Here is a 13,508-nt window from a genome sequence, read left to right as displayed (position 1 = left end):
AATGCAAATGAAAACCACAAGAAATACCATCTCACACCATTCAGAATGTCTAATATCAAACACACAAGAAATAAAAAGAACTTTTGCGCACGATTGATGCAAAAGTGCAGCCATTGCACTGGTGCAGCCACTGTGGAAAAATGTATGGCAGTTTCTCAAACAATTAAAAAGAGAAATACCATATGATCCAGCAATTCAACTACTGTTTACCCAAAGAAAATGAAAACACTAATTCAACCACAAAAAAAAAAAATGAAATCTCGCCTTTTGTAACAACGTGGATGGACCTAGAGGATATCATGCCAAGTGAAATAAGTCAGATAGAGAAAGCCAAACTGTATGTGAAATCTAAAAAAGAAACAAACAAAAAAAAAACAGAAAAAGACTTGTAAATACAGAGAACAACTGGTGGTTGCCAAAGGGGAGGAAGGTGGGGATGGGCAAAATAAAGGAAGGGGATTAAGAGGTACAAATTTCTAGTTACAAAATAAATAAGTCACAAGCATGAAAAGTACAGCATCAGGAATATAGCCAATAATATTGTAATAATGTTGCATGTGACAGATGGTAACTACATTTATTGTGGTAAACATTGTGTAATGTATAGACTTGTGGAATTACTATGTTGTACACCTGAAACTAATACGTTGTATTGTATGTCAACTATACTTCAATAATAAATTCTTTTTAATTTTTTTTAACATTTATTCATTTTCGAGAGACAGAGAGAGAGAGACAGAGACAGAGGGAGAGAGAGAGAGAGACACGGAGCTCAATTGGGGGTGGGCAGAGAGAGAGGGAGACAGAATCCAAAGCAGGCTCCAGGCTCTGAGCTGCCAGCACAGAGCCCAAAGTGGGGCTAGAACCCACAAACCATGAGATCATGACCTGAGCCGAAGTCAGTTGCTTAACCAACTGAGCCACACAGGTGCCCCTAATTTTTTTTTTTATAAAGAGAGAAAAAGGACTCCAGAGAACTCCCTTTCCCTTCCACCAGGTGAGGTTACAGTGAAAAGATGGGCATCTATAAACAATGGAACAGGTTAGGAGCCCAGACCATATTGATACGGTCAACTAATCTATGACAAAAGAGACAAGAACATACAATGGGGGAAAGATTTGATTAATCGTGTTGGCAAAACTGGACAGCTACATGCAAAAGAATGAAACTGACCACTTTATTACACCATACACAAAAATAATCTCAAAATGGACTAAGCACCTAAAGTGAGACCCAAAACCATAAAACTCCTAGAAGAAAACACAGGCAGTAATCTCTTGGATCATCTATGAACATTGGTGCAGCCACTGTGTAAAAGAGCATCTATGAACCCAGGAACTCTCTCAGACACCAAAACTGTTAGAAATAAATTTCTGGTTTTATAAACCACCCAGTCTACGGTACTTTGCTATAGCAGCCTCAGCTAACACTATCCCCTAAAATATAAAACAAATGAAAAACAAATCGATTAAAATTGTGCGATTAAAATTGTGGCCAGTGAGTTTAATAACCTAGAACCCAGGGGTTGTTGGCATTTCCTGTAAAGGGCTAGATGTATTAGGCTTTGCTGGTCACAACTACTCACTGGGTAGAACACTAAAGCTCCTAAGATAGCATGATGATAGATAGATGACACTGGCTATTTTCCAATAAAACTTTATTTATGGACACTGAAATTTGGTTTTCATATAATTTTCTTGTGCCACAGAACATTATTCTCGTGATTTTTTTTCCAACCACTTAAAAATATTAAAACCATTCTTAGTTCAAGGGATACACAAAAACAGGCAGGGGCCAGATTTGGCCCTCAGGCCATAGTTTGCCCACCCCTGGGCTAGAGGACCGAATGGATGAAGCCATGGTCAGAGTCCACAGCTGTGTGAACCTGTTTCTCCTGTTCTGTTCTTTTGGTTGCACTGTTCTTTGGTCATAAATTGCATTCCTGTCTCCAACCCACCACCATGCAAATGCACTGGGGAGAAGGAGAGAAGATATATGAGATTCATTGCAAAATCATTGCTCCTACAGACACCCTATGTATTCTCATTGTATTGTCCTGTAAGAGATACATTATGAACATCAAGTAAGGCCCAGACCTGCCATGGAACAAGAGAGGCCCTGTGAAGTCTTCCCCACTACCTATGTTTAAGGTTCCTCCTGTGTAAATCTAGACTTGACAGAACATACTTCAGGGAGGTCTGAAAGTAGAAATGAAATCATGAAAGTAGAAATTTAAATCAATCAATCAGTCAATAAATTAAAGCTTCTTTTTAATCAGACTGTAAAACTTGCTTATGAATATCTCTTTATCTCTTATCCATAGAGCAGAATGGTTTCATCATCAACTTACAGCCTGTTAACAGAGTCCATTCTAGTCTCCCACTTTCTTCCAGCTGAGGGGCATGAAAGGGATGAGAGAAGTTGATGGTGAATAGAGGGATGTAAATGTTAAAAGGTTTAATCTATTAATATAGGGCAGCATTTCCCAAAGCACATTATGCTAAATGCTGACTCTGTCAGATGTTCTAACAAAAAAGCATTTTGAGGTCAAATAAGTTTAGGAAATGTGACATAAAATATCCCTTCTTTCTTGATTCTTAATGCGCTAATTAGTAAATTAAAGGCTCTGAGGATTCCTGCAATAAGACAGGTTACCCAGGTTAAATCAAGTGTTTCTCAAATTTAAATGATCAGGAAAGCTTTTTTTTTTCTTCACTTAACTGTTATTAATATCCCAAAACACTAATGATCCACAGACTACATTTTGGGAAACACCAATATAAACAAGGGGGAAGAATGGAAAGGTTTTCAGAATTATGAATTATGTTTTAGAACCAATCACTTTGGTAAGGATTAGACTTTTCTCTCCTTATTTTTGTGATGGTAGGAAATGGCCCCGTGTTCCATTCATGTGCTCGAACCAGCAAAACAGGAGCCATATTTGTTGCTGCAGTAACTTTTTAAGAAATGATAAAGTATGTGATGGCTTAAAAATAATCCCTACAGTAGAAATGATAGTATAAAAAGCAAAAGTATCTCCCTCCTCTCTCTTACTTCTACCCCAGTAGCTGGTATATTTCCCAGAGGTACTAAGCAAGGTTACCAGCTTTCACTTCATTTTTCAGTTCTTCTAGCAACTCTAAGTCATATGTACATGAGTCTACTGGTTTGGATTACAAACATCCAGCAGTATCTACCGAAATAATTCATTCTCCCACTTCTTTCTGCCTCACGCACCTCTTATATCCAATCTATCAGCAAGCTGTATCAATTCTACCTTCAGAATAGATCTCAAGTCTGCCCACTTTTCTCTACCTTTTCTGTCAGTGCTGTTTATGACACTCTGCCCTAACTGGTCTTCCTTCTTCCAATTCTTTTTCTTTCTTGTCCTTTGTCCATATTGTACCCATAAAGATCTCTGAAAATGTAAATTACATAGTCTCTGACTTCAAAGTCTTCATGGCTTCCCACCAACATAAAATTCAAAATCAATGTCAAGATCTGTGAGGTTTTCCATGATCAAGCTCTTGCCTACCTCACCATACTCCTGTCCAGCCCCACAGCAATTTCTCCCCAAACTCCAGCCATGCTTCCTTTCTGTTCCCTGAATACTTCCAGCCTTTTCCTCCCCTTGCAGCCTTCCCATTGCTACTTCCTCTGCCCAGATTACTTTTCCTTCCTTTACTTTATTCCCAAGCCAATCCCTATGCTTCTTTCAAGTATCAATTTAAGTCTTTCATCGTCTTCCCAGAACACCGTCTGAGCCAGCCTATTGTTTTTTTTTTAATAGCACCCTGTTCTTCTTCATACCACTTCCAACAATTTGTTATTATGTTTCCTTTTTTAAATGTCTATAAGTTCTACAGGATGTCTGCTTTATTCAACACTAAATACAGAAAAATTGACCCTGTGTCTGGTCACAGAGGAGGCTTAATAATTATTTATTACATGAATGAAGCCAACCACTGGAAAGTTCCCTTACAGTTTTATCTCCTGCCTTTTCCTTACATAAAACTTTAGCTCCATCCAGATTTTCATTTTGTGCAATCAGCCAGAAGACTCCTTCGTTCACCTCTGTTTGGAGCAGAGCTTTAAGGAACAACTCATGTAACCTTCCTCTTAAGCTTCACTAATGCATTTTATTCTTGGGAACTCACTGCACTTACTATCTGCACCATTCATTTGGTGTCTACTCTTCTATTGCCTTGTAACAACTCATCTACTACTGTTAATTAACACCTTATATTGACATATTTTGTCTTGCCAATGATGTCGTGTCTATCGAGTATAGGACCTAGTACTTCATAAGCTAAAGTACACAGCATGTCTCTGCACAGAGTAGTTGTATGAAAGGAGTCTCCAACCACCCCATTTAGTGCCCCCATTTTAAGACTTTGATATGTGGATTTGACTCATTTCCTTTCACTGTTTTCTTCCTCAACACTTTGGTGTGTGTTGTCATCATACTGGGAATGAAAGCTGGGGTAAAGAGAAGATCTGAGATGAGAGAAGTAGTTAAGGGAGGAGAGTGAGGACAGAGAACTTGCCGAAAGTATCTCAGTTTCTTCCCTAGTGTTAAAGGAGGTGAAGGACTGGGTGTACTTTACACTGCTAGGCTATGTCCTAGAGTATTTTAAAAATGACTTGCTCGAGATTTGAAAATGTGGATTTTTAGAACTTAAGTGTCAATCATTGACTCAGTTACACATTGTTCAATTTTTGGATGGATTAGACTCAAACATCGTATTTAATTCAGGAAGTATCTTTGGAATCCAAGAAGTTATTCTGCACTTTTACTTGTCAATTCCAATCTTGTCCAAATAATGGTTTTTAAGGAACATGTAAAATACTGAATACCTTAGCTACTTTTTATTTTTCCCCACTAAAATATAAGGGTTATTATAAAAGTTCTGCAACATTTTTAATGTACTTAACCAACTTTCCTCAAGCTACTTCTGAAACAAGGAGTAGAAGTCAAGCCTTTGTTAGTATAAAATTGTTCAAGGGAAGCAGATGCTTTTACAATTATTACCTCTTTACCTAGTATATCTTCAGAACTACTTTTTAAGAGGAAGAGTAGCAGATATTGCCTGCTATCTTTATTCAATCAGTAAGGAAACTGCGCATGAGGAAGAGGGGCTGAACGATATAGGTACGTAGCAGCTAGAGTCCAAGTTTGTGTTGGAGAATTCACCTGAAATGTAGGATTACTATGACATAACTTATGCAGTAAATTCTAGAACAGGATTGTTATGCTGGGATCAGGGCTGGCCACAGAATTTGCAGGATATATATATATAGTATAAAATGAAAATTTGGAGCTCCTTGTTTGAAAATTATTAAGAGAGCTGACAGTGACAGCAGAACTTTAAAACTAGTGCGGGGCCCTTCTGAGTTCAGAGCCCCGTGTGACTGAGCAGTTTGTTTCCATGAAGCTGGCCCTGCCCAAAGTCTGTGAACGGCTAACATCTGGTTGGGTATCAAGGAGTCTGTGAGCTCCTGAAACCATAGGCAGAATTCCGTGTTAATGTGCATATGTTTGTGCTTCATACCCCATAGCTTTTTATCAGGTTCTCAAAGTGCTCTGTTAACAAGAGCATTAAGAATGCCTCTTCAGGAGTAAAAAAAAAAAAAAAAATGTTCTCACAGAGCCCAGAGTGTCAGGGAACACCATGCTCCTGGTCACTGTTCATGATCCTTCTGGAGACTGTGCTTGTGAATGAGTGAGTTTTCATGGCTGCACTGGAGTTAAGAGAAAAACAAAGAATTCTTAAGGCTCTCCAGATGTTGCCAGACATACACTCAAAATACATCTTCAGATGACAGGAAAGCAAATGGTGAGATGTTCAAGACGACCATATTCTTCATAAACCCCAACACGATACCCAAACCTGAGCTATTTCATTGATTTTTTCACCCGTTTAAAGAAAGCTTCTCCCTCTTCTGTAATTAGATGTCATGTCCCTCCTTTAAATAAAGGAGAAATGCTTCATGGTAAGATTTACCAACTTACGGTGATTTATATTACCTATATTTTATGGATAATTACAACCCAATGTTAGAAACTGGGGTAAGGTAGGAATTTGTTAATAAGGCAGGTGCAGGAAATGCCCTCAGAAACAGAAAAAAAGAGTCCTATAAAGACCAGCGTCCTGCAAAAACACTACAGATGAAATATTTCAACACCTGAGTCTGGCTGGTAAAACCCCACGGCCATCTACCGGAAGTATCATGCACAAAGATCCCTAAATGTGGGTTTTGCTGAAAAACCTGCTCTTGCAATTCGAGTGGCTGACTTAAAATTTTATTTAGTCCCTGTGCCGTTTCAGACTAAACGTGCTTCTTAGCCAAATCATATAAATGGAGGTAGAGAGATGAATAATTGAAACCACAGGGTAATTCTCAAATTTCTTTTCCCACAGTGTCAAACTTCTCTTGATGCAGCATCCACAAGAAGAAAAGTACGAGTAACTTAAGTTTCCTGGTCAGTCAGCTGTCCCCACTCTGCCTTTGCTCACGGTATAATGGGGCACGCCACATGATTCAACCAGCCGCTAAAGCCCTCGCATATCCTTGGAGGACCTGGTAGCTCACACGAGGTATCTCATCCATCAAAGAGTAACTGTTCATAATCCTACCCAACCCAAAAGGTGAAAGAGTAGGAAGCTGGTAGATAGATGGGATGCTTTCCTACGGTTTCTAGGACTAAGCTGGTTAATCCTTTTAATTGAATGAAATTGCCCCGGGGGTTCTCTTCCTCGCCAGGGATGTGAGTAGCCTTTCCAGCCTTCCCGCAAGCCATCTACTCCAGTTGGAGTCTCCTGGTACCTGCTCTGCTCCCCTGCTCTTTCCAAGACGCGCAGGCCACAGGAAGAGGAGGCAAACTTCCAACAGCGGCAGACCCCACCCTAGACGCCCCTGAGCACTTCGGCCTCGGGCTCCCGGCCTCGGCGAGGCGGGAGTGGGAGTGAGAGTGGGAGTGGGAGTGGGAGGGTCCGGACGCGCGGCCAGGGATGGGGCTCAGGGCGAGCGAGCACGCGCTGCAGGGTCGGGAAGCGCGCCGGCTGTCTGCGGCGCCCGAAGGACCGCGGGCAGGGAGCAGTTCCACACGTGGCCTGGAGTCACCGCGCTCTCTTCAGGAATAGCCCCAGGGGCCAAGGAGGCCGCCGCCAGACCGGGCCAGGCGCCTCTCTCCCTCCATCCTGGCTGCCGGGCGCGGCTCCCAGGTTAACCCTCTCGGGCCCTGCCTGGCCCGCCGCCGCTGCCACCCTCTGCGCGCTCCACCTCGGCGGGCAGTAAGCGGCGGGTGACGGCGGGGGGTGGCGGTTGCCAGGGGGCAGAGCCTCCCAAACCTCTTCCTCCATCCTCCGGGCCGCACGCCCACCCTCCCTCGGGGCCCTTAGGGATCCGCCCCCCCCCCCCGACCCCTGCGCCCGCGCCTGCCCCCGGGGCTGCCCCCAGCCCGGCGTGGCCTCCGCGGCGTGGGCTCGGCGAACGTTGGGCTGCGACCCCGGCGTACCTGCTCCTCCGACGCGGTGGGGTTCAACTAGTGGTCCTGTAAATCCCAGTCCTTCCCCGAGGCCCCGGCAGGTACTCCCGCCGCAGGGAGAGCGCTCTCCTCGTTGGGCTCCCAAACGTGACACTCTGTATATCCGGCTCGGAGACTGGGTGTGGGGCGGGAGGAAACCACCCTCCCTCCGACCTTCCCGGTTGCAGCCGCGGCCTCCGCGTGGGGCGCGGTAGCGGCGGCAGCCGGAGCCCGGGGCGGGAGGAGGGCGCGCGGCTGGCGAGGGCCTTTACAGGCCTCCGGGAGACGGCATCGTGCGCGCAGGCCCGCCCCGCGGCTTCCATTCATTCAGCACCCAGCACAGCCGCTCGCTATTACTCCCGGGCTTTTTTTTTTTTTTCTTCATTTTTTTTTTTTCCTTTAAACTGTGGGTGAGGGTAAAGGGAGCTAGAAAGGCGCCCCTCTCTGGTCTGCAAAAGAAGAGCTCCCACACCTTGAGAAAGAAAGAGGAGGAGGGAAGGAGGGGGGAAAAGAGAGACCCAGAAAGTCTAAGGTTCTGGTCTGAACGCTTGGAGGACACACCTTTCCCCATCCACCCTAGTAGAAAAAGGCTCAAATCCGAGTTCACTGAGGTTCTGGGTACCACACACTCCGTGGGAGGGATGTTCTTGTATCTGCTCCGGACTCTGCGGAGGCGCCCTGCAATGACCGACCAGCGCAGTGTCCTAAAAATCCAGGAGGGGTGGAGGCACGCTTTACTCATACCCAGGGTTTGGAGGGCAGACATCAGGCTCTGCCTGCGTAGGGTGCGAGTGGGAGTGGGCAGGTGGAGAGGAGACTAGAAAGGACCCGAGATGCGGGCTGCGGGAACAGCTGCGCGCCAGCTTGGCTCAGCAGCGCTTCAACAGATTAAAGGAGAGAGAGAGAGAGAGAGAGAGAGAGAGAGAGAGAGAGAGAGAGAGAGAGAGAGAGAGACGTTTTGCTTCTTAGCCTGGTAGCTTTTTGCAGATACGGTTTGGTCATTGTTAACAGTTAAACGGAAAAACTGGATCCGTTGTCAGGGAAGACTTGTAGAGGGTTGGACACGCAGGGGAGTCAGCCGTCCTCAGCGAGGAAGTGCTGAACGCAGGCCAACGCCCAACCTACTTCCTCGAACAAGGTGGAAGGTAACTTCCCAAATAAATATGGTGTGTTAAGAGAAGCCAAAAAGGAATATTGCCCCGGAAGCTGTCTTCACATATCCTCATTCCAACAGTCGGCATACAAATAAAGAAATAAAATTTAATTCATGAAGGTTGGAATTAATGAAATGAGTGATTTCTTGCATTAAAAAGAATTCACTTCCCATCTTGAATCCTCTTCCATTGGGCTCTCTTTGATTAAATACGGCAAGCAAAGTGTGTAGCCTAAAGACACTCTGACTAATTTCCTCTGGTGACTGCCTGCAAGTAAGAGAAAAAGAAAAAGTTAGGACCAAGTAAATACACTGTTACCCCTTCCCCCACTGTAGAATACATCTGAATGTGTTCTAAAAACCTGTATGACAGTACTTGAAATGATACTGTCAAATGATGATGAGAATATGTTGAAATCCCTTATCACACAGCAGATAGAAGGTAAATTGTTGCAACTTTTTGGAAAGCAATTTTGCAATACATTTCCAAGGCATAAAATGTTTCGTCACTCAAAATGTTCTTATTGTTCTGAACCTTGTGATAAAGGAGTCCCATTTCTTAGAATATGTCCCAAGGAAATTGTGGTAGACTCTGGGTCTAAAGTTCTCTCTTGTCTAGCAAGAGAGCGGCACACAGGATGAGAAACGAGAAATGGTTAATGTCCCGGACAAGACAAGAGCCCGGAACAAGGGGCCTTGCCCCATTTTTATTAGGATCAGAAGGCTTACAAACATGGTGATGGACGTGATGGACGTGCACAAAGAGACAATGAATCTGTGAACGTTCACTTGGGGATGTGAGGGAAAGGGGGGTCTTGAAGATATTTGGGGTTAGGGCTTTGGGTTAATTACAAAACAAAATCTGGGTGCCAGGCAGTTGGGAGGAAGGTTGTTTACAGCGAACATGAGGCAGCACCTCTGTTTATCTTAGCTAGCCTAGGGGGATGAGGCAGATAGGGGAAATAGCCTTAGAGTTGACAAGGCACCTTTTCTTTTGTTAACCATCTCTACTCTGGGCTGCTTCACCTGCTGCACAGAGGTCCATAGTCCAATTCACCAATTTACCTAACCTGGCCCTATCCTCCTATGAAAGCAGCTTTTCTGCCAGAGTACTAAATTGGGAGTGCTTCCACCCTGAACATCTAATCTTGTTTATTTCATATACCTATGTATTAGGCACCCTTGTGCCCATTCCTATTTTAGGCCTTTGCCCCTTCCTTTCTATTCTGGGGGCTCTGCACCCCCTCTCTATTTTGGGGTTCATTTGCACCTCCCTATTCTTGGGGTGCAAATCTGGTTTGCCCAAACCCAGGTGTGAGCATTTTATGGCTTTGTATTTCTTTATGCCTTGTTAACCCATTGGTGTAAGCTCGGGGCATTCCTAAGCTTATCCCCTACAGGAAATACCCATAAAAAAGGGAAATGCCATATGGACAAAGTTACAGGTTTATTACAGCATTATTCATAAAGTAGAAAATAAACAGACTTTCAGTGGAATGTTGGCAAATAAAATGCAACATTATTATAGATTACAAAATTGTAATTTGATTATCACCATTTCAAATGACATTTATGTGTACATGATGTATTCGTCCACCGGCTGCCATATTGAAGTCCACAGACTGAGCGGCTAAAACAACAGAAATGTATTGTCTCACAGTTCTAGAAGCTGGAAGTCCAAGACCCAGTGTCTGCAGGGTTCTTCCCGTGAGGGCTGTGAGGAGAGTATTTCAGACCTCCCACCTAGCTTCTGGTGGTTCAGTGGTAGGTTTTGGCTTTTCTTGGCTTGTGGAAATATAATCTTTGCCTTCATGTTCACATGGTGTTCTCCCTGATGTCCAAATTTCCCCTTTTTATAAGGACACTAATAATATTGAATCAGGACTCATCCTAATGACTTCATCTAAACTTAACTGATTACATCTGCAACCACCTACTTCCAAATAAAGTCACATTCTGAGGTACTTAGGGTTAGGACTCCAACATATGATTGGGGGAGGTGGCTGGAAAAGGGCAGATTCAGCCCAAAACAGATAATAACAAAAACAGACAATGTAGTGGGTTGGTAGGTTAAATAGTGACTCCCAAAAGATATGTCATGGTGCAAATCCCAGGGTCCCATAAATGTTACCTTATTTGAATGAAAGGGTCTCTGTAAATGTAATGCTAAAGATCTTGAGAGTAAATCATCCTGGGTTATCCAGGTGGGCCCTAAATCCCATAGCAAGTGCCTTGATAAGAGAAAGACAAAGGAAGATTTCCAACCTGGAAATCTGTTGGAAAAAGAGATATAAAAAAAAAGGCAGAGATTGGAGTGATGAGGCAAACAAACAAACAAAAATGAAGACCAAGGAAAGGAAGGAATGCTGACAGTCACTGGAAGCTGGAAGACAAAAGGTAGGCTTTCCCCCTAGAGCATCTGCAGGGAGCATGACCCACACCTTGATTTCAGACTTCTAGCTCCAGAACCGTGAAAAGAAATCAGCTCTTGTGGTTTAAACCACCCAGTAAGTTATTACAGTAGCCCTAGGAAACGAATATAAGAATGGGTTTGTGGTAGAATGCTACATATTTGTTTTTTTGTTTTTTTCTTAAAAGAGAGATACATGCATCAAGACCTTTTCAAGTGGGGCATCCTGGTGGCTCAGTCAGTTAAATGGCCGGCTCTTGATTTTGGCTCAGGTCATGATCTCATGGTCATGGGATTGAGCCCTGTGTCAAGCTCTGTGCTGAGCCTAGATCCTGCTTAAGAGTCTCTCCCTTTCTCTCTACCCCTCCCCCACTCGTGTGCCCTCTTTCTCTCTCTCAAAAAAGATAAAATTAAATTAAAAAATAAAATTATAGGGGCGCCTGGGTGGCGCAGTCGGTTAAGCGTCCGACTTCAGCCAGGTCACGATCTCGCGGTCCGTGAGTTCGAGCCCCGCGTCAGGCTCTGGGCTGATGGCTCAGAGCCTGGAGCCTGTTTCCGATTCTGTGTCTCCCTCTCTCTCTGCCCCTCCCCCGTTCATGCTCTGTCTCTCTCTGTCCCAAAAATAAATAAACGTTGAAAAAAAATTTTTTTAAATAAAATTATAAAAAAAGACCTTTCAAGTGGGTATTTTAATAGAGTTATCTTAAAATTCTCATTCACTTTTGAAGGAATAGGCAGGGGACATGCTAATGACTTCATCATCTTGTGAAGTAAACCCTCCAGTAGTCTCAAGTGCAGCTAAAACTACAAAGTGTTCTGATTTGGTGAAATGTGTTTTTTGTTCTGGACCCTCACACAAGGTGCACGTACAACTCCTGCTAATACAAATTCAGCTCCACGCCAGTTTGATTAGAAGCCAGTCTTCAGTGTTTTATCTCAAAACCACTGTTGCTGATGGTCAATGTTGAGACATAGGCTATTACAAGACTGACCTCTACTTTCAAAGCCTTTTCTCCCTCACCATTGCTCAGTGACTTGCCATTTTATTCAACCCCATAAAACCAATGTTTCTTTGTAAATCTTCCTGGAAGTTTCTGTTTATAATGCCAAATACTTACAAAATCTGCCAAGCCAAAAATAATATGTCAGATCATTCTAATGACACTGTAAAGTGGGAGGTTGAGAATAAACAAGTGTTCCAAAAGAATGCTATCTCTTTAAACACATGCTGTTTCTGTTGACTAATAGTATTAAGGATGCAGACATTTGATTTTTATCTACAGTAGAATCATAAAAATACAGTGTTCTGGAACTAGAAAGCTAGTCCTTTGGGCCCACTATCTTACTTTGGAGTGGAAGCCTAGACTTTATGTCTTGTCTATGGTCGCTGTGTTAGTTTTCCATTGCTGCGTGGCCAATCACCAGAAACATAGTGCTTTAAAACAATACCCATTTATTATCTCAAAATTTTGTAGGTCAGTCATCCAGACATGAAGTAACTGGGTTCTGTGCTCAGGGTTTCACAATGCTGAAAGCCCGACGTCAGCCTGGACTCTGATATGCTTTGTGACTGGGGTCCTCTTCCAAGCTCCTCATTGGTTGTTGACAGGGTTTAGCTCCTTGCAGCTATAGGTCTGAGGGCCCTGTTGTTGTTGTTGTTTTTAATGTTTATTTATTTATTTTTGAGAGACATAAAGAGAGAGACATAGAGAGAGAGGGAGAGAGAATCCAGGCAGGCTTTGTGCTTTCAGCATGGAGCTGGATGTGGGGCTTGATCTAATGAACCCTGGGATCCTGACCTGAGCAGAAATCAAGAGCCAGTCACTTAGCCAACTACACCACCCAGGCACCTCTGTTGGCCAGGGTTTGCTTCCAGCTCTTAGAAGCTGTCTTCTGGTCCTAACCATGTACACTCTCACAGCATTTTTGTTTGCTTATGTTTTTAATTGCTTATTTGTTTACTTTGAGAGAGAGAGAGAGAGAGAGCGCGCGCGCAGGGGAAGGGCACAGAGAATGGGAGAGAGTCCCAAGCAGGCTCCACGCTCCAGGCTCCAGGCTTCATATCAATACAGTGCCCGAAGCAGGGCTTGAACTCATGAACCACCAGATCATGACCTGAGCCAAAATTAAGAGTCTGACACTTAGCCAACTAAGCTGCCCGGGCGTCCTTTGTTTGCTTCTTTAAAACCAGAAGAAGAAAATATTTCTCTCTTTAAATATCTAACTTTCCAATCTTCACATAACTTAACAGTTGAAATTATGTGAGGGCCACTTAGGATGGCCTCCCTTTTGAGTAACTCAAAATCAACGGACTTGGGCTCTCACTTTCACTGTATAATGTACTCACAGGAGTGAAAGCCATCACGGGCAGAGTCCCACCTGTTTAAGGGGAAGGGGTTATACAGAGCACATACAC

At 43.6% G+C, this 13,508-nt stretch overlaps 1 protein-coding gene across 1 annotated transcript in view; it reads right to left on the bottom strand.

The window, feature by feature from the left end:
• FAR2 (fatty acyl-CoA reductase 2) overlaps nucleotides 1–7,837 on the bottom strand; it is a 152,586-nt gene extending 144,749 nt beyond the window's left edge. Inside the window, exon 1 of the mRNA XM_023256890.2 lies at nucleotides 7,521–7,837. The gene's annotated coding sequence lies outside the window, so the exon portion shown is untranslated. The remainder of the gene's footprint in view (nucleotides 1–7,520) is intronic.
• Nucleotides 7,838–13,508: the final 5,671 nt, after the last annotated feature.

The sequence above is a fragment of the Felis catus genome, chromosome B4 (assembly GCF_018350175.1).
Source record: "Felis catus isolate Fca126 chromosome B4, F.catus_Fca126_mat1.0, whole genome shotgun sequence".
Lineage (NCBI taxonomy): Eukaryota > Metazoa > Chordata > Mammalia > Carnivora > Felidae > Felis > Felis catus.
The sequence above is the reverse complement of the archived record's forward strand: the minus strand, read 5'-3'. Positions and strand labels throughout refer to the sequence as shown.